The sequence below is a fragment of the Eulemur rufifrons genome, chromosome 2 (assembly GCF_041146395.1).
Source record: "Eulemur rufifrons isolate Redbay chromosome 2, OSU_ERuf_1, whole genome shotgun sequence".
In the NCBI taxonomy this organism is placed as follows: Eukaryota; Metazoa; Chordata; class Mammalia; order Primates; family Lemuridae; genus Eulemur; species Eulemur rufifrons.
The window spans coordinates 93,524,595-93,545,216 of NC_090984.1; the positions used below are offsets into that span (position 1 = coordinate 93,524,595).

General features: G+C 39.4%; 1 non-coding gene across 1 annotated transcript; it reads left to right on the forward strand.

Moving 5' to 3' along the window:
* Positions 1-19,296: 19,296 nt before the first annotated feature.
* Positions 19,297-19,431, forward strand: LOC138380968 (U4 spliceosomal RNA). Its single transcript, XR_011232930.1, has one exon. It is a non-coding gene; the product is annotated as a U4 spliceosomal RNA (small nuclear RNA).
* Positions 19,432-20,622: the final 1,191 nt, after the last annotated feature.

Below are 20,622 nucleotides of genomic sequence, written 5' to 3' on the forward strand. Positions count from 1 at the left end.
CCGGGTACTCCAGTTTCCTCCCACATTCCGAAGATGTGCACCTTAGGTTAACTGGCACGTCTACATTGTTCTAGTCTGAGTGTGGGTGTGTGTATAAGCGTGCCCTGTGATGGAATGGTGTCCTGTCCAGGGTTGGTTCCCACCTTGAGCCCTGAGCTGCCAGGATAGGCTATTGCCACCTGTGACTCTGAACTGGCATAACTGGGTAAATCATTATCTTATTTGTTTTCATTAATCTTTTAAAAATGTATGTATAGCCCACATTTATTTCAATGTTTAATATTAGAAGTGTTTTGAGTCTTAGAAGTTTGGCAGAAATATGCCATAGGAACTTAACTCTTTTTTTTTTTTTTTTGAGACAGAGTCTCGTTTTGTTGCCGGAGCTAAAGTGAGTGCCATGGCATCAGCCTAGCTCCCAGCAACCTCAAACTCCTGGGATCAAGCGATCCTCCTGCCTCAGCCTCTCAAGTAGCTGGGACTACAGGCACTTGCCACCATGCCCAGCTAATTTTTTGTTTCTATTTTCAGTTGTCTGTCTAAATTTTTCTATTTTTAGTATAGACAGAGCCTGACTCTTGCTGAGGCTGGTCTCAAACTCCTGACCTCAAGCAATCCTCCTGCCTTGGCCTTCCAGAGTGATAGGATTACAGGTGTGAGCCACAGCGCTTAGGCAGAAACTTAACTATTGTTATATCAATTAGCCTATGGTAAAATTGCTTTCCTTATATGTCGTTTTGCTTAACGTCGCAGTTTCCAAAAACCTATTGATGATGTTAAGTGAGGATTTTCTGTTCTTCATTTAATTTCCATTTGACCATAATGAGAGTAATATCCTTTCTCTTATACAAAGCACTGTAGAGATTTAATGAGCATCCTTCTGTAGCAATTTGGTTTTTTTAGAAATGTTTACGTGGAAAATTATGAGTCATAATTACAGAAGGGACCTTCAGAGATTATAGTGTAGTTTATGCTACGCTGTCAGAGCATGACTGACTCAAGCATAAAACCATTAAAAAAAATACACCCAAGTTAGCTTCTACCTGTAAAAATTTGTCTTACTTTATCTGCATGTGACATTAGAGTTCTAGATTCACTGTGATGAATGCAAAATTTATCCCAGGTCTTTTGGTGAGCATCCCAGGTAAGTGGTGCTTAGGACAGTGAAGAAAGGATAAACACTGTCCTACCAAAAAATCAAAACTATCTGGGTTCAAACCTGTTTACCAGAGTTTCTGTTAGCCTCTGTTACCAAGTTAAGTTCATGGAGGACAAAGATATTCTTTGAATATTTAAAATAGTATTATATGGGTTCAGACAATCAAAATGAACCACCGACCAATCAGAATTTTGCCATATTGGTGAACATCAGCCCTGACATACAGCCAAGGACACTTTAAGTACAAGGCCATGGGGAATCATAACAATTACACAGAGTTTAAATAAATATTTCAGACTCATTCCTATGGTGTTCACGGGTCTTAGACTTTCCAGGAAAATCTAGGTTTTTAGATATTAGATTTAGTTATTGGATCACTCCCCATTTGGTGAAAAAAACCATGGTAATCACAGCCATGTCTACATGGGAGGAACCAGCAAGTACAGTCATTGTAAATTGTGGAGGAAAACTAATCAAGCCCATTTTTGTCTAAGAGGCACATAGAATATTAAAAGTGAAAGGACTGCGTAGATTATTTTATTATGCCCTTATTTTAAAGATAGAGAATATTCCTATAAAAGGAAAGATGAAGTTAATTGGATTTCTTCTATTCTTTAGGAATGTGGACATAGTATGTATAAGATTTCCTATGATATTTTTGAAATAGCTATTAAAAGATATTAAAACTTCCAGGGAAACTATTTGCAGGATCTAATAACATGCAAAGACAAAACATTTTTATTTAGTTGAATACCTTCTGTTATAATAAAATCCACTTTCTTTCATTCATTCATTCATTCATTCACTCATCCATTCATTCTATAGCTGTTTATTGAACATCTCCTATAGGCCAAGCACCAGACACTGAGGATATAATGGTGAATCCATCTGATTCCATTCTTTAAGATACTTTTTTAAAATGAAATATTGAGCCTGTCAGAGTAAACAGAATATTGAGTTTAGGGTCAGAAGATGTGAATTTTCAACGTAATTATGCTCAACTATAAACTATATCAATGGTATCAAATAACCATTTGCTGAAGCCCGAAATCTCATTCATCTTTAGTCATTTTTTCATCTCATCAGTTATCAAGTTCTTCACAATTTCTGAAATTTGCCTCCTGCTATCCATTTCATTATTCTGGATATTTCTTATTTAAATGTTACATCCAGAGCTATGCCACATATGGTTATACAGGTCATCTTCCTCCACATGTGGCAGAGACATTAGTGCCCATCAAATATCCATGTACTCCTCTATATTTTCCTGTTAATTCCCTTAGTCTCCCCTGTTAACTGAAAGGTATATGACTTCTATTGCCATGATTTATATTTTAGACATCTATAAACTCTTTGTTTCAACACATGATAGCACTGGCTTTTACAAAATTGTCTGGAGACTAGCTTTTAATATGGCTGTCTTTCCTTTGTGAAGACAGAATAAGCCATGGCAGTTGCATTCACGTAACTCATGATTTCTCCCGAGCTCACTTTTTGACCACATCAATGTCAGGGGGTGAGGGGGTATGTGAGTCAATTGGTGAGAAGCTACATGGTCCATGTGGAGATGATTCCAATATAGCCCACTTAACTTCATAAACAAAACCAAGACTATTAGAAACAACACATTGGGGAATTTGCAAAGGCCAAAAAGAAAACTGACCCTAAATTGAATTGCTAAGTACTGAGAGTAGAAGGAGATGGTGGTAAGATCTATGTGTGAATATTTGAGAGATTAGGATAATTACAGTAAACAGAAAGCAAGGGAAAGGTGTACTGCAGGGTACCAAAGATGTCAGCACCTGTGTCTGCCCATTTCCTCCTCTACTATAGGGTCTGCCATACCCATGCTCATAGCCCCTGCTGAAGGGGTAGTTTGGACTAGAAGTAACACCTCACTCAAGGCCAGAGACCTGTGTTGTGGGTTAGTAGAAAGAAATTTGCAGGCCCAGCAAGATTTCCTTCTCTGGAGAATGTGAACCAAGAAACTATGAGAATTTGCCAGTTTTTTTTTTTTTTTTTTTTTTTTTTTTTGAGACAGAGTCTCGCTTTGTTGCCCGGGCTAGAGTGAGTGCCGTGGCGTCAGCCTAGCTCACAGCAACCTCAAACTGCTGGGCTTAAGCGATCCTACTGCCTCAGCCTCCCGAGTAGCTGGGACTACAGGCATGAGCCACCATGCCCGGCTAATTTTTTCTATATATATTTTAGTTGGCCAGATAATTTCTTTCTATTTTTAGTAGAGACGGGGTCTCGCTCTTGCTCAGGCTGGTCTCGAACTCCTGACCTTGAGCGATCCACCCGCCTCGGCCTCCCAGAGTGCTAGGATTACAGGCGTGAGCCACTGCGCCCGGCCAAGAATTTGCCAGTTTTGATAGTGTCTCATGCCATGAGGAAGATAAAATTAAAAGGGATCCAAAATTATGATGAAGCAGAAACCAAAAGGTAGAATAAAGAATAAAAGTTGGTATCAAGAGAAGAGCAGGAAAGCAGAAATAACATGGGAAACGTGGAAACGTGAGAGAGGAAGACGTGGAGGGGGAGGTCTCCAGTTGCCTCAGTATCTGATGGTCTTTCAGCTCCAGGGTAAGTTTCAATTCTTGTGTTTTTTAACAAGCCCCCACTTTCTCTGCAGTGAGTTGAGTGGTTCTTGGGTCCTTGCACTTTAAAGAGCTAAAGTAAGTTGTAAGGTCTCCCTGGACATTCAACATGTGAGTGTAAGAGCCCAAAAGAAGATATATATATATATTTTTTTTTTTTTTTTTTTTGAGAAAGAGTCTTGCTTTGTTGCCCGGGCTAGAGTGAGTGCCGTGGCATCAGCCTAGCTCATAGCAGCCTCAAACTCCTGGGCTCAAGCGATCCTACTGCCCCAGCCTCCTGAGTAGCTGGGACTATAGGCACGAGCCACCATGCCTGGCTAATTTTTTGTTTCTATTTTTAGTTGACTGGCTAATTTTTTCTATTTTTAGTAGAGACAGGGTCTCACTCTTGCTGCGGCTGGTCTTGAATTCCTGACCTCAAGTGATCCTCCTGCCTCTGCCTCCCAGAGTGCTAGGATTACAGGCGTGAGCCACTGTGCCCAGCCAAAGAGCTGTATTTTAAACTAAATGATCAGTTTTGAAATAAAGTTAGCCCCACTTGACCTCTAACTATGTGGGTTTACAAGTCTACTTGTAAATCACACCAGTGTAATTTATAGGGAGTTGTTTTTAGAACCTTTACTTCTCATTTTAAATACCAATAGTTATGTTACAGCATGTGCAGCAGAACCAAATGACATTCAGCCTCTGGTTCTGGAAATCTTGTCAATTACTTCTTTCTTTTGCTTCCTTAGACTCTGTTTTCATGTTATCTTGACTTTGGATTTAGATCAGATAATAACCGTGATGTCCACAAAGGCTTGCTGTAACTTAGGGTTTTTGTAGAGCTATAAATGGCTAACATTAATTGTATGCTTATTCTGTGTCAGGCCCTGTTCTTAAGAACATTCCATGTAATAACGCATTTTATAGTCACAACAATGCTATGATGTAGATAATATTATTATTCCCATTTTACAGGTATGAAAAAGTGAGACAGGGAAAGGTTCAAAAAATTTCTCCAGGTCTCACAGCTATCAAGTGGCAGAGCCAGGATTCAAATATAGTTAGCATCTACATTCTGAACTAGGACTTCATATGGTCTTGTTCCCATGGAAACTGCAGAAGATCCTGACTAACCAGAGATTATTAGTTTCTTCATCCCATTGGTAATTGATTCAATAACTATGCTACGGGTGACCAAGACAGATAGGCAGGGTCTCTGCCCTTAAGAGGACCTTCTGGTCTTTCAGACTTTTGTAAGTTTGGTTAGAGTTCATCTTTACCCTCAGAATATAATTTTCCCTTGGGTGAAATTGTGAGATAGAGTTTTTGCCTGAGAAAAGCTGAATATTGGAACTTCAGTGACTTCAGTGTGGTTTATTCTTGCTGGACTGAGTATTTATAGCATATTGGCAATAGTCAATTATTATTTTTCTGGCTAGAATTTTTCCCTCTGACCTTGCAGCTACCCCATCCTTCCCCAGTCTCTAGCATTATTTTTGGTTTTTAATTTTTAAATATAGTAGCATGTACTAGTCTCTATAACATTTCTTTCAAGATCCTTTTTGGATTTGTTTCTTTTCATTAGAGCATTAACAAGCCAACTTAACTCAATATAATTTATCAAACTACAATGGCATTGTATCAATAATATCAGGAGGAGGTTCAGTGGCATAAAACAGAAAAGCCTAGATAATAGTGGCTTAAATAAAATAGTCTCTTATTTCTTTTTCACATAAAAGAATTTTGGAAGTGAGCAATCCAGGATTGGCATGGAGATACCACAAAGTTGTCAGGGACCCAGCTCTTTCCCACTCACTATTATGTTATCCCCACCATAGGCCTCTCCTCCTCATGGTCTAAGATGGCTGCAAGGGCTCCAGTCATCATATCATGTCCCAGGTAATAGGATGGAGACAAGGGATGGGTATATCTCCTTCCCATTAATGAATTATTATATTATTTTTTATAATTAAATTATATTTTAATTAACTATTTAAATCTTTCTTTTTTCTTCTTTTCAGCAAGTAGCAGGAAGGATGAATTTTTTTTTTATATCATAAGTACCACACAATATTTCTGCTTAGATCTCAACAGCCAGAATTTAGTTGTGTGGCCACACCCATTAAAAGGGAGACTAGGAAATGTAAGGTTTCAGTTAAGTTGCAATAGAACTATCCAGAAATGGGAGTTCATTATTACGGAAGAATGAAAGAAAAGATATAGGGAGATAGTTGACAGTCTCTGCTATAGCTACCTTACATATAGCTGGCATTTTATAAAGAGTAGTTGATTCATAAACTTGATGATCATGTTCTTAGTGGTATCACACAGGCCATTAATGATGATAATGAATCTAAGGATTTTCCCTCTTCTTATTTTTTTACTTTATGATAACACAATGTAGCATATCATCGCTTTCATTGCATCTGGAAACCCACCTGTAAATAGCTTAGGCAAAATGGGGAATATATTGGAAGGATACGGGGAAACCCTAGAAAGAGATGAGCCTAAGAAGAAGAAAAGGCAGAAATTTGGCCACTGGTCAAGAAAATCTGGAATTGAGAATTCTACTATAACAAAGACACTTTATCTGTCTTCTCTACTTCCTTCTGTCCATTGACTTTATTCTCTTATGCAGAATGAGTTTCTTCATTTGGAAAAAAAATATCCAATGATTATCTAGGGAGAGGCTTCAGATGACCTGTCTTTCCAAGTCTAAAAATCCTGGAAGAATGGTTTCATTGGCCCATCTTTGGCCAGGTGTCCACCTCTTGACCTATTAGCTGTGGCCAAGGAATAGCTAGCAGTAACACAGCTCTTGCTGCCATCATGATAGAAGTGTGGGAATCGGAGGAGCAGTTCCTATAGAAAAGGTGTGTTCTGACCATAGTTATACAGGTGTCCACTATAATTACATGTGATAAAAAAATACAGGTCAGTGGTCTGAATTAAATGAATGGTGAAGAAGAATAGGATCTATCCTAATGCATAAAAATGATTTAGCTACAAATAAACATTAATAGGGCTACAATATATATAATATTTACTATATGTCAGGCATTGAACTGAGTGCTTTTTATATATTGAGTCATTTTTTCCTTATGAGCTAGAGGTTATTATCCCTGTTTACAGATGAAAAAAATAGAGCTCAGAGAGGTTAAGTAATTTTTCCAGGGTCAGATAGCTAGTAAGTAAAAACATTTAACTTCAAAGTTTTAAACTACCAGAGTAATATATTGCCTTAATACTTATCTATCTTGAGTTGGAAACTATGGTCATTTTTGACCATAGTTCTGCCATAATAAAGCTATTTGAACTTGATAAACCTTGTAATGTCTAACAGGGTTTTAATGTCTTCATCTGTAGAAAGATTGGTTTGGATCAAATTACTTTTTCTCCTTTGTGTGTGTGTGTTTTTTTTTTTTTAAAAGACAGTCTTCCTCTGTTGCCCAGGCTGGAGTGCAGTGGTGCAATCACATCTCACTGTAACCTTGAACTACTAAGCTCAAGTGATCCTCCTGTCTCAGCTAACTTTTAATTTTTTTTTTTAGAGACGGGGGGGTCTCGCTATGTTGCCCAGGCTGGTCTTGAACTCCTGACTTCAAGTGATCCTCCCACCTCAGCCTCCTAACGTGCTAGGATTACAGGTATGAGCCACTGTGCCTGGCCTATCCTTGTTAATACAGATAATTTTAATATATTCAATATTTTTGAGGGCTTCGTGAGGTAGATCTGTGTCAGGACCTGAGAGTAAATTAAAATATACAAGAGGCATTTCTCTTTACAGTGTTATGGACAAACTAAACAAAATTATTATTTTGCAGAATTAGAAGTCCAGGAAAGAGTAGCCTTTATGAGAGGCATGACCATCAGCTCAATCCTGTCTTCAAGAGTATCTCTCTGCCATCCTCAGTATGTTGCCTTTATTCTAAGGTTAGTTCCTCTTGCAGTTGCAAGATGGCTGCCAGTGGCAATCTGAGTTATAGGCTGACTTGTTCCTACCTGGCAGGAAATAGAGAACTCTGAAAATCCTTCCCTTCAGTTTGACTGGGCCAGTTTGCCCTAGGATTATAATGTTTTTCAAGTGTATTAATTAGAATAGTCTAGCATATTCTAATCTAGCATAACCTAGATTCTAGGTCATGCTGCAGTGAAAAATACCCCCAAGTCTCAGTGGCTTAAACAACAAAGATGCATTTCTTACTCAAACTATATGACGGTGGGAGGTAGGCTGCTCTACATTGTCCTTTTTTGGGAACCTAGGCTGAGAGAGACTTTACCACTACTCTTAAAATGATATTGGTCCTGAATCTGAGGAAGAGTAAATATTATAAGGGCTTAGGCTAGCAATTTAATGTTCTACCTAGAAGTGACACATACCACTAATACCCACAACCCACTATAGACTGGTGGCTATAACTAGTCAGTCACATGGTCCAGCCCAACTGCGAGGTGGGGAGGGTGTCTAGGGTGCTTGTGGAAAAGTATAATCTTTTTATATGCCTGGAAGGAGAGGGTAAGCATACAAATTTCTTACCATATTAGGTAATCCAATTACTGATTGACTCAGGCTGAGTGCCCTTCTGTAGTTGGAGTTTGGGTGGTTACCTAAAAAACAAGCAAATAAAAACAAAAATAAAGAACTCGATTAAAAAGGAAGGACAGGAGTGGACGCTGAATAAGAAATCAATAGTGTGAACTATATGCTACTTTAACCCAATGAAGAAAACAGAAATTTTAGCTATGGAGGCAAGTCATAGGGAGGGATAGTCTGGCTAGTTTCGTCAGTCTTTAAATCAATCACTTCATTTACTCTTCTAATGGGAAAGATTAGCTCTGGCTTTTTAATGAGTGGGTATAGAGTTTCTATTTAAGGAGTTGGCTTCAAAAGTGACTTAACATACATTGGATTTGAAAATAGACTTTTTCCATATTTCACTTTTGTACTTACTGTCAATGGTGTGTCAAGCTGGCTAGATTTATAGTTTTAGAACTGCCAAACAACTAAAATTTATCTAGTTCAACCTCTTTATTTTACAAATGAGAAAACTGAGAACCATTTGGGTAAAGTGATTTCTCAAGGTCACACCTTCTTGCTCATGGCAATAACAGTGCTTCCTTTTGGATGATTTCTTGCAAAATGGAATCCTGTAAGTGAAGTGTGGCTATAGTGACAATTATTTAATATAAAACAAGAACAATTACAAATTATTAAAAATGTTTCCAGGGCTGACAGTCAGTGGGCACACATTGATAGAGATGGAAAAATTTCTAAATTATTTGGTAAGGAGTTGCTGCTGAGCCTTCTGAGAGCCTCAGCCTCTTTCTGGGACGCCCCAGATCTCCCCACTATAATAATAGGATCTACCTCAAAGGTTTGATTTGAGAATTAAATGGTGGAGGTAGAGTTTTGCATGGGGACTGGTGCTCAGCAATATTACACCTTGGCTATTATTTTTATTGCAGTCATAATAAAATGGTAGTAAATTTCAAACTAGTTTCTACATGAATGTTCACAACTTAGGAAATGTGATAGCATTCAAGTTCATTAACTTTGATCTAGCTAATCTCTCAATAAAATGGCCACTCATGTACTCACTTTAACTTTCATTTCAATCTTTTCCATTGTGTAAGGGTTGACTCCTCCTTGCCCCACACCCAAGTCCCCACAGCTCTGGTTGATGTCTAAGAATTCCGAGCAAGGCTATGTAAAAGAAAATAATGTACTGACAAAGTCCTGCTAGTTCTTAGCATAACAATTCATGGAGAATGTTCTGTACAATCTTTTGTTGAGAATTTATCTATAACTTTTGAGATAAGTAAAAATTGGCCCAAAGCCTAGTTTGGTGAGGGAGGGGTGGAGGAAGAGGTGGAGCACTTATACTTTCTTAAGCAAATATCACAAACTGGGAGTGATGAGAAGCAGAGGCAAGCAGCTGGGGTGAGAAGAGAAAGAGTGAGAAGAGCCCAGGAGCAGGGTGAGAGGTTGGAGCTTGTGGAGACATATTGACAGAGATGTTTTCTGGTGGCCAGTGATGTTTAGAACCTTTTGGTGATGCTTTCTGTCTCAGAATTTAACCTGGCAAGAAAAAGGCAGGGTTTCAGGAATTTTTCTCTCTGGAGAAAGTAGAAGAAATGTGTATTTTAAAAACTGGGACTATTGTCTGCACTGAGAAAAGGCAGGGTAAGCACCTCTGTTATAATAGGTGAATTTTCTGGAAATTCATTACGGGCTTAGAACTTAATGTGTAAAGATTTTTCTCACATACCAGTCGTTTAACCAAAACTTCTAGTTCTGGGTTGGCAGCTAACTCCTGGGCATGCCCTGGATTGGAAAGGGCCTTGATAAGTGTTCTGTCATGGGCTGAGAAGCACATTGACTTAGCAAAGATCAAAATCACTGAAGAACTAGTTTCTGAGTATATTCTAGAGATACCAAAGTTATTTGCTATTTTAATATATATTATAATGTCCTATAAAAATGTACTAAATCCTGGACAAACATTCCTGGGACAGTTTTGTTTTGTTTTTATTGGAAGGAGGTAGGGAAGATAAGTATTTTAATTCCTGGTTTTTTGGGAGGGAAGGTTGAAGGCCAGATAAACTTGGACATTTTGAAGCAAATGTAAAACTTTGAACTTGAAGATCTTAAAGTATTATACAACGTAAGCTATAATGATTATTAACCAACTGGAAATGGTTCTCTTCTTAAAAAAAAAAAAATTATACATGCTTGTTAAAATATTTTAAAAAATGTTGTATTTAAACTAAAAAGTGAATATCTACCCCGTCTGTGACTTCTAAAAATTATCTAGAGTATGACTAATAAGATTTTGGCCTTTAATCCATCTTACTATGGCATAAGCTTAAAATTTCTGTTCATTTCCAACAAAGAAAGGGTGTGATACTTAGAGCAGAATTTTGTTCTGTTTGTAAGCTTAGGGCAGAAATCTCATGGGAGATAGCACCCACACATTTAACAAACGATTATTGAATGATGACATCCAAACTTTCTGAGCTAGAACATAATTCTGGCTCTGCCAGTGTATTTTTTACGTGACCCTGGATAAGTCATTCTACTTTCCTCTCAATTTTGTTTTACAGGGAGATAACAATCACAAAAACCGACAGTAAAGTACAGCACTTCACAGAATGCTTTTTGTTTAAAGAGCTGACAATAAATACCAGAGGCATCAGGTCAAGCCAAGCCTCCCTTGGAAAAACCCGACTTGCCTGAGGACAGGGGATTTTCTTCCTATGAATCAGCACACCTTGTTTGTATCTCTATAATACAGTTCCTGGCCTACAAGAGGGTCTCAATATTGTGAATTTCTGGATGTCACTAGGCACATTGCAGCCTTGGCAGGCCACTGCCTCTTGAATCTCTTTTCCCTGTGATCCTTTTAATACATAACATCTAAGAGGGCGCCGCTATTTGCTCTGTGATAAGTACCCCCGGTATTTACTTAAAAACATCCAAGCCTGGAGAAGTAATTCTTGTCTTTAGGGCACCATTTCACTTTTCCATCGTACTTCGCCCCAGGCTTGGGATCTGGGTCCCGAGGCTACAGGGAAGAGTTTGGTAAGGGAAGCTCATCTTCCGGCCCTCTGATTGGCCGGCTCGCACTCCACTCACGCGGCTCGCGGCTCTGATTGGCCCCGGCGGCACCCCTCGGCCCGCGACTACTTTGTGTGCCCGGGCGGCGAGCCTCAGGTCCTCCCGCTCAGCTCGCAGTCTGGGCTGGTCTGAGGTAGCTCTTCGGCCCACTGCTCTGCATCGCGGGCGCCAGGAATTTCCAGAGTCCGAGCGGGTAGGAAGCATCTTAGGGAAAAGCCTCCCCTTCTCTCCCCACGCTGTTCTCTTTCCCGTACTGAATAAACTTCCGCCTCAGAGGGGCTGCCGCAGCCGCGGGTCGGGAGAGTCCGGGCATCGAAGGCAGGCCCTCGTAGGGGGTCTTTCTCTACGAGAGAATGTGGAAAAACCGCTCTCACAAGATAAAACAGGGCTTCGCGGAATCGCCGGCGGGAGCGATGCCATTGTATGATCGCGCTGCAAGCTGCCGCCGAGCGTCCAAGCGCGGGCTGCGAGGGTCGAGGAGCAGCAGCGACCACCCTTAAAGTGGCAAGGAGCCTGCTTCAGATTCCCAGTGGGGGTGCTCCGTGGGGCCGCGGACTGAGCTGGCGTGGGCCAGTCTGTTCCCCGGCGCTCCAGAGAATACGGCCTTCTCCTGAGGTGGCTCTCCGGGGAGTGGGAGCTGGGCTCCGCTCGCGTCCCCCTCAGCCTCTGGCCTTCAGGCGGCAGAGGGCGGCCTACGTGCGAGCCGGCGCCCGCGCGCGCAGCCGCTGCGCTGCTGGAACCCTGCCGTCCCGCTGTGGCCCGCGGCTCTGCCTGGTGGATGCTGCAGCTACGCTACCCACCCGCGCCGCGAGGAAGGGGGCGGGGAGAAGCCCTGGCACATGCCAGGGTCGCCGTAGGTGGCAGCGGCCGGCGCATGCGCGCCCCCTCCCAGGAGCCTAGAACGCGGAGGGGCGCGCGCCTGCATTCGCGCGCGCACGCTTGCGCTGGCCGAGGCTTCCCCGCCTGCGCTCGTTGTCAGAGCCGCTCTGGCGCGTGCGCGCCTCATCTCCGGCCGACCCGAGTAGCCGGTTCTCTGGGCTCCAGGCCCCCTCCCCCCGCCCGCTCCGCAGCCAACCGTCCCCTTCCTCTCCCCGCGGAATGGGGCTGGTGGTGCTCGGGGTCGCGCGCCCTGGACCCGGCTCGCGCTCGGTCTCGCGCTGTCAGCGACTGCCCGGCTCGCGCCGCCTCGCGCTCTCCCTCGGTCAGTGGCGCCGAAGGCTCCGTTAAGCGGCGGCGGCGGCGGTTCCTGTTTCCGTTTCTTCCTCTCCCTTTAGTCGGGAGTAGCATCCTCCACCCAGCCACCGCTCCCACTCCCCCAGCGTGGGGCAGCTGTGGCTGAGGGCTGTGGCTGTGGCGGCGGCGACGGGGGACGGCGGAGACCGCCTCTGCTCCCGCCTCCGGTAAGGGGGCGTTTTGGGAGCCGGGCCCCGAGCGCTTCGGGGTCTTGGGCTGGGCAAGCGCGCGGGATCTGAGAAGGCTCCCGGGCTGTCGCTGCTCTTTTCCCCGGGCGACCCCTGGGCCTGTTGCTGCAGCTGCTGCTGCTTATCCAGCAGCTCCCGGAAAAGTGGGGAGGGAGCCCCCGGGACGCTCTGGCGGGTGCCTTGGCGCAGCCCCGGGGGCGCGGGCCGGGGTGAGGGGCTCCTGCCGCCCCAGCCGGGACGCCGCCGCTGCCCTAGACGTCGCGCATCCTTGCTTAGGGCAGGGGCTGAAGCCGAGGAGAGAAGAGATGGGGGCGGGGGTGGGAGGTGTTCCTTATCTCCCCTCTGCACCTACCTTCCCTTTTGCCAGCAGCTCAGTCCTTGTAGTCATGGACTGTTGGGGAGGATGCCTGTGCATTGTGGGGTTTCTATGAGTGGCTTCAGCTAGAAATCAGGGAGTGGACCGGCACAAAGATCCACTCCCGGCGAGGGGCCAATGCAGGGCAGTTAAAGGCTTGAGTGCCGCTGTACCCCCTTTTGATGTGCAAATAATGAGCTGGCGGCTTTTGAGTATCTAAACTTATTTGGGAAGGTTAAATGAGTATATTTATTAGTTCAAGGAGGTTTGTCCTGCAGGAGTGAGTGGGTTTTCGGGTGCAGCACCTGTTCTCTCACCATGAGGATTGCAGTCTTTAGAGACACCGTGTATTTCCTAAGTTAAATGGCAGTGTCACGGTTAGGGTTTATCCGTGGTGAGCTTTCAGCATTTTGTTTTATGTTACCCTTATATAGAGGCCTTGGATAAAGGCTGGGTGAGGTGGTGTTTTCTTCTTCCTATGTTTGAATTAATTTACAGTTTATTTAAACCAACTCAAGAAGGTGGACCCAGAAAAGCCAGGCTCTACAGTACATAACCCCAAATGTCAACGTTTCGCTGAACAAAATTGCAACACAAGTTTTGTATGAGTTTAGAGTTCAACTCATCACGAGTAACTGACTTAACTTTGGCTTGGCTCTATAGAAATTGTAGGAAAGTTTCATTATAGTTTTTTTTTCCTTGATATTCCTGGGTTTAAGCGCATATTTATTTTTCTTGATTAAATTTACATTCCATGTTTTATGCATAATTCTTTAAAAGAGTGCATCATATGGAAAGTATTTTAGGAGAGAAATTATTATTTAAGCACTACAGAGCTATACTGAAATAATGCAGTAAGTTGAAATAATGCAGTAAGTTGTAGTCTCCTTTCTTTAAAATAACTTTAAAACAACCTAAAACTTTATACCAAATAATAAGGCCCTGTACATTGCTATCCTTGTGAAATGTATAAGATGTGTATAGAAAGTCTTAATTACTTGATTTATTAATACTACAGTAGTAAGGAGAAGATGGGAATTTAGGCCTTTGAAATTGTGATTTTACGGGTTTAGTATGTAAAAATGCAGGGTGTTAGAGATAAATAGGCTGTAAGGAACATACAAGGGTGGTTTGGAGGCAAAGATTTTCCTTTTGCTGCTTTATAAATTGAGAATTCTGTTTGAATTGAAAAACTGAACAGCTGGAATGAAACTTGTGTGGATGGCAGAAACATGCAAAAATATATCTTTGATCAAGTAGTGAGTTAATATGAAGGATATCTTGTCATATCTTAAGATAGTGATTCAAAATAATTTCCATAAAATTTTGCACTATGTAGGTTGTATTTTAAGGATGTTCTTGAATTTAAAAAGTCACTTGAAGTTATTTTTCAAATCAGTTCTATTTAAGATATATAGAATTGAAAAAACAATCATTCTGTTTAAATTCTGCGGTGTTTTGTTACAAATTCTAACCAGTTATATTTAAGAAACTGCATTCTCCTTAAAAGTGGCATATTTTGAAATTTGCTAGTAGGTTGGAAAAACTTGTAACTTGTTTGTTTTTTAAAAATGCAGTTATATTAGTACATTGGTCTGGAGGGGGAGCTAGTGCCAAAGCAAAGTATAGCTTAATAGCTGTTAGAACTTTTAAAACACCTAAAACCAGATTTTAAGACCAGGAGAAACATAAATTTTTAATTAAAAGAGTCGGGGGAATTGATGTGGGCATATGTCTATACATGGTTAATTGTGGAGTTGCATATATTGTGTATTACAAGTTAGTTTAAAAAAATCTTTTCATGATCTGAAATAATGGAAAGCAAATGCTTAAGAGCTGTTGAATTTCTCATTTAAAAATCTCTGAAAAATGTGTCTCCAAACTTAGAGTGTGTGATAGTATTTTCTTAACCTTCTTGTGCAGTGTATCAGAAGGGAACATGTGTATGTATTCTTGACCCTTTGTGCATGTTGCATGTTCTTAAATTTTTTATTTGCAATATCTGTAGTCCTAAAATGGAAAAAAAAAAAGCTTCAAGTGGAGTCTTATATGGGCAAAGACAGTAATTGTGTAGTAAGCTAGGTACTTATCAAAATCAGAGATATTTATCAAAAGTAGAGATAATTTCTTTTAAAAAAAAATTTTTTTTAAAGTAGAGCTAATTTCAGTGAAGAAACGGACCCTTCAGACATCTGGAGAGCAGTATACCAAGGTCATTTAACTGTTGTCTCCTGCAATATAATGCAGTGAGTCCAGCTGATCTAGTAAATTGAACTTGTGCCTTTGAATATGAAGCAGTTATTTTGTGGTCTATGGTACTTTATTTAGATTTCTAAACTGTAATCAATTAGATATGTTATTTTACTTCTGACTGTTCACACATTCTTTAAAACCAAGCCCAGAAATTGATAATGTATATATTAAAATCATTGGAATATTCAGTTTTCTGAGGATAGTGGTTGGGCTCTTTGTTATCCAGAGCTCTTCATTATGTAAGTAGACTCTCAATGCTGTAAAGTGAAAAAATAGATTGTTCCATTTATTTAATGGTTATTTTTGATTTACTATATACTGCATTTAGTAAATCTCTTGGTTTAGTTAAATGGTACATACACTTGTTCCATATTATAGCATGTGTATGAATATAAAAGAAAGTGTTTCATATAAGAGTATATATATATGAGTAAATATAAGAGTAAATATTTAGAAAACATGTTAAGTTTCTTAAAAATAAAACTAAGATTTTAAACAACTCTGAAACTAAAAATATTACTATGGTAGTACTTTTATACTCTCCATCAATACTGGTTCTGTTGGTCTTTTTCAGATGAAATAACAACTTCAGTCTTCACCAGTTGTATAGAAGACCAATACAGAATACACTTTGGTTTTCCTCTTAGTGATTTCTCTGGCTTATATTTCTATACCATATAGTACAAAGTTTCTTTTTTGCAGTTTGAATTGTTTTTTAATTGTAGTTTGTTATGAGAGAATTATATGTAAAAGATATTTACAACTGGATTTTAAAGAACCTTTAAAAAAATCTTCAACAGAAGAATATTATATGGAAATATGTATACATTTAAAATATTTAAAAAAATTGATTAGTCTCAAATCTCAATCTTCCTTTTCTCTCTACATTCTAATCTCTTGCCTATATTTCCCGTCCCCCAAACACTCTCCATTATGTCACACTTTTCTCTTTGGAAATAATTAGGAATCAAATCAATAAAGTTAACCTTATCACCTACCTGGGAGAGGTGTTTCTTCCTTGATTAAATGATTTTTTATCAATATCTACAATATTCTGAATATATAACCCACATAAATATTATGATACTGCACATTTTCCTTTTAATGGAAGAAGAGCAAATAGGATCTATGGAATTATGCCATGTTTGTTAATATAAGGGTTACTCTTGTATTCTTTATTGAAAGCAGAGTTATAGGATAAGTTTTATTTAAATTTTGTTTTAAGAAGACTATTTGACAGACCTAATACCTGATTCATGTACTACTTCAAAAAAAATCTTTGTAATAGATTTTTTTTGTTCAGAAAATGACAGTGTGAAGGAGAAATATGTTTTTGAACTTTACAATTTTTTTTTTTAAATTAACAGATTATACCACACTTAAACTTACTTTTGTGTTGGTTTATACTATAACTTCTTCGTTGAAGCACTGGAATAAAAAAAAAAACCTTTAAGTATCACTATTGAATTGCTCCCTGTATTTGTTGTGTTTTATAGCTCAGGTTTTTCAAATTTATTTTGTTGATGGGATAAACTGAATAAATGTGAAAACAGACTTAAAAGATCTTGTCATAGCCTTGATGACTGGTCAGTATAAATAAAGTTCACATTATAAAAAATAAAATGTTGATATTAATCTTAGATGTAAATGGGAATTAAGCTAATGTTTATTTTAGAATCTGAGTAACGAGACACATTACATGTTATAAACTTCAATAGATTATCAGTACTTTATATCATTACATGATATAAACTTCAATAGGTTCCTCTATTTGGTTTACCTCAAACATACAACTAAAACAAATCTGTTTTATGTCTGTGTAAATCTTTTTATTTGACCAAGATTGTTAATGAACCATGAATGAGTTTTAAAATTTTACTAATGTTGTGGCTGGTTATTATATTAGATCTCTTAAATCTAATATCAAATCCTATTAATACCTAGAACTAGAATAAATTTGCTTAGAATATAAACAATATATACAAACCATCAAAACTGTAAAAACATAGCAATGTTATTAAACAAATGAAGTCAATATTCTATAATAAGCTAGTTTAAAAATAATTTTTATAATTTTTTTAATACAAATGATAGTACTATGTTAATTAGTGGTAAAGTAGTTAAATGTAATTTGTAGCTTCTGTATTACATCCCTTGTCTGGGACTTTGGGCCAGTCAGTCAAGAGAGGATCATACTGGTTGATGAGACTGCCTTATTTAGAGATGAGGAAGATTTCTTCAGTTTTTCTCTATCCCTCCACTTTCTTCTCCCTGTTTGTCATCTTCTCCCAGCATTGGTAGGAAATGTAGGAATTGACCATCTTTACAGTATATCTTTTTCCTTAAAGAGTCCATAGAGCATTTCCAGGTAAAACATTAGTTTTTATAAGAGGTTTATTATAATGATTTCATGTCCTGTTGAGGTAGTAGGCAAGTGACCAGGAGAACTGCACATGTGTAATGTTTAACATTATTTATTAAAAAATGGTTTTGTAAGTCCATATGAAAAGGAATAGAGGAGATGGTTCATTGTTAAGGTTATGTATCAGTCACATTATTGTTTTACTTAATATTTAATATATCATAACCCCTCTTCCAGTTTTCTGGAATGCCTTCTTATGTCTCCTGTGTTATTTCTATCTTCAGCTATAGTGTTTCTGACTACAAGGAATTAGTTTTTAGACAAGCTAATTAAACTAATTTTTTTTCTTCCTGAGACAGGGTCCTGTTCTGTTGCCCGGGCTAGAGTGCAGTGGCATGATCATAGCTCACTGCAACCTCTAACTCCTAGGCTCAAGCAATTCTGCCTCAGCCTCCCGAGTAGCTGGGACTAAAGGTGGACGCCACGATGCCTGGCTAATTTTTCTATTTTTTTTTGTAGAGATGGGGGAATCTCTCTGTGTTGTTCAGGATGTTCTTGAACTCCTGGCCTCAAGTGATCCTCCTGCCTCCACTTCCCAAAGTGTTAGGATGACAGGCGTGAGCCACTGCACCAGGCAGATAAACTAATTATTAACATTCTTTGTGTGTCTCACTGCAGTAATATAAGGCAAAAAAAATACTATGTCTGTTGAAGAGAGCTGATTCTTAAACTAAAATGAACAATAATATTCTCTACTCACTCATGGGAGTACTGTGAGCTGGTTTAAGCTAGTTAATTTTGAAAATTTTACAAGGAGAAAGTGTGTTTTGTAATTAGGGCCCTAATCAATTGGGATCTGACTGATTCAATTTCTCCTACACATGGAATTGTACTTGCACCTGAAAGAGAAATTTTAGTAGAGGTTGTGTTATGGTTTTTATGTCTTGAGTTCTTTTTTTTTGAGACAGAGTCTCACTCTGTTGCCCAGGCTAGGGTGCCGTGCCATCAGCCTGGCTCACAGCAACCTCAAACTCCTGGGCTCAAGCAGTCCTCCTGCCTCAGCCTCCCAAGTAGCTGGGGCTACAGGCATGCGCCGCCATGCTCAGCTAATTTTTTCTGTATATATTTTTAGTTGTCCATATAATTTCTTTCTATTTTTAGTAGAGATAAGGTCTCGCTCTTGCTCGGGCTGGTCTCGAACTCCTGAGCTCAAACCCTCCACCTGCCTCAGCCTCCAAGAGTGCTAGGATTACAGGTGTGAGCTACTGTGCCTGGCCATGTCTTGAGTTCTTTGAGTAACTACTTAATTCATTCAATTACTAAATGTCAACAGATTGTAATTTTGAAAAAACCTATTCTTTAAAATTAGAGCTAAGCCAGGGTAAACATTTTGCTTTCTTTTTATAAGTTTTAGATTTTTCTTTCTCTTTTAGAAAGTTTAGTGAAACTGTAGGGCTTAGAAAGGTTGTAATGAAATTCTTGAGACCAAAAGACCCTTCCTTATCCTTGGTAAGCTGAGCCTCGGCACTATAAGAAATGTAGGTTTATAAGCTTTGGGCAGTGACAGTATCGTAGTCAATGCGGTTTATCCGAGGCGCGATTGTTGCTAATTAAAAACAAATGTAGGTTTACTATTAATAAGTAATCCTGATTGCTTCCTCTGTCATAATTGTAGACATCTAGGCCTCCATTAACTAAAACTCATTATTTTTTAAGGTCCAAATATTAGAAGTATCTGTTTGATACCTCTTATAGGTTGTTAAGTGTGCAGAGGATGAGAGATATAATGTGACTTTTTTTTTTTCTTTAGAGAGTTGCTCTGTTGCCCGGGCTAGAGTGCTGTGCTGTCAGCCTAGCTTACAGTAACCTCAAACTCCTGGGCTCAAGCGATCCTCCTGTCTCAGCCTCCCAGATATATTTGCTGAGACTACAGATGTGCACCACCCCACCTGGCTAATTTTTTATATTTTTAGTTGCCTGGCTAATTTTTTCTATTTTTAGTAGAGACGGGATCTTGCTCTTGCTCAGGCTGGTCTCAAACTCCTGAGCTCAAGCAATCCTCCTGCCTTGGCCTCTAGAGTGCTAGGATTACAGGCATGAGCCACCTCCCCCCGGCCAACAATGTCACTTTTAATTTGTAAGTAAACAAATAATATTATGTTCTCAATGCCGAGTAAGCTGAAGAGATGTAGACCTACTAAGGATGCACCAAATAATGAACTAAAGAAATCTGCTAATGTACAACAGGAATAGTTCTTAATAAAAAGACTGTCTATTAGTGTTTGAATTATAGTGGCACAAAGATATAATGAAAATGAAATCACTGAAGAAGTCTGTTTTGGAGAAAGTTTGTCAGACCAAATAAGAGATAAAAGAACACATCCTCTATAACTGTCTACAGAGGCTTACTTAGAGCAGTACAGATAATACCTAAAAGGAAATAATGATAAATAACTAAGATGTTTTAATAGGAATCATGTTCATATTTCCTATGTGTATATAGTACTTGTCATTTGCTGTTTCTATTGCAAATGTAAGGTTGGAAAGTAAGGTACCTAACTTTTAGAAATTCTGAAGGTAAAAGGATCTGAAGTTTGGAAAAATGTTGGTTTCTTTGTGTTTTAGTGATACTTTTTGACCTATACAGTTGACCATTGAACAATGTGGGCATTAGGGATGCTGACAACCCTGCCCGCATATAGTCAGAAATCTGCATACAACTTTTGACTCCCCAAAACTTAACTACTAATATCCTACTGGTTTACCAGAAGCCTTACCAATAATATAAACAGTAGATTAACACATCTTTTGTATATTATATATATTATATACTATATGCTTATGATAAAATTAGAGAAAAGAGAATGTTATTAAG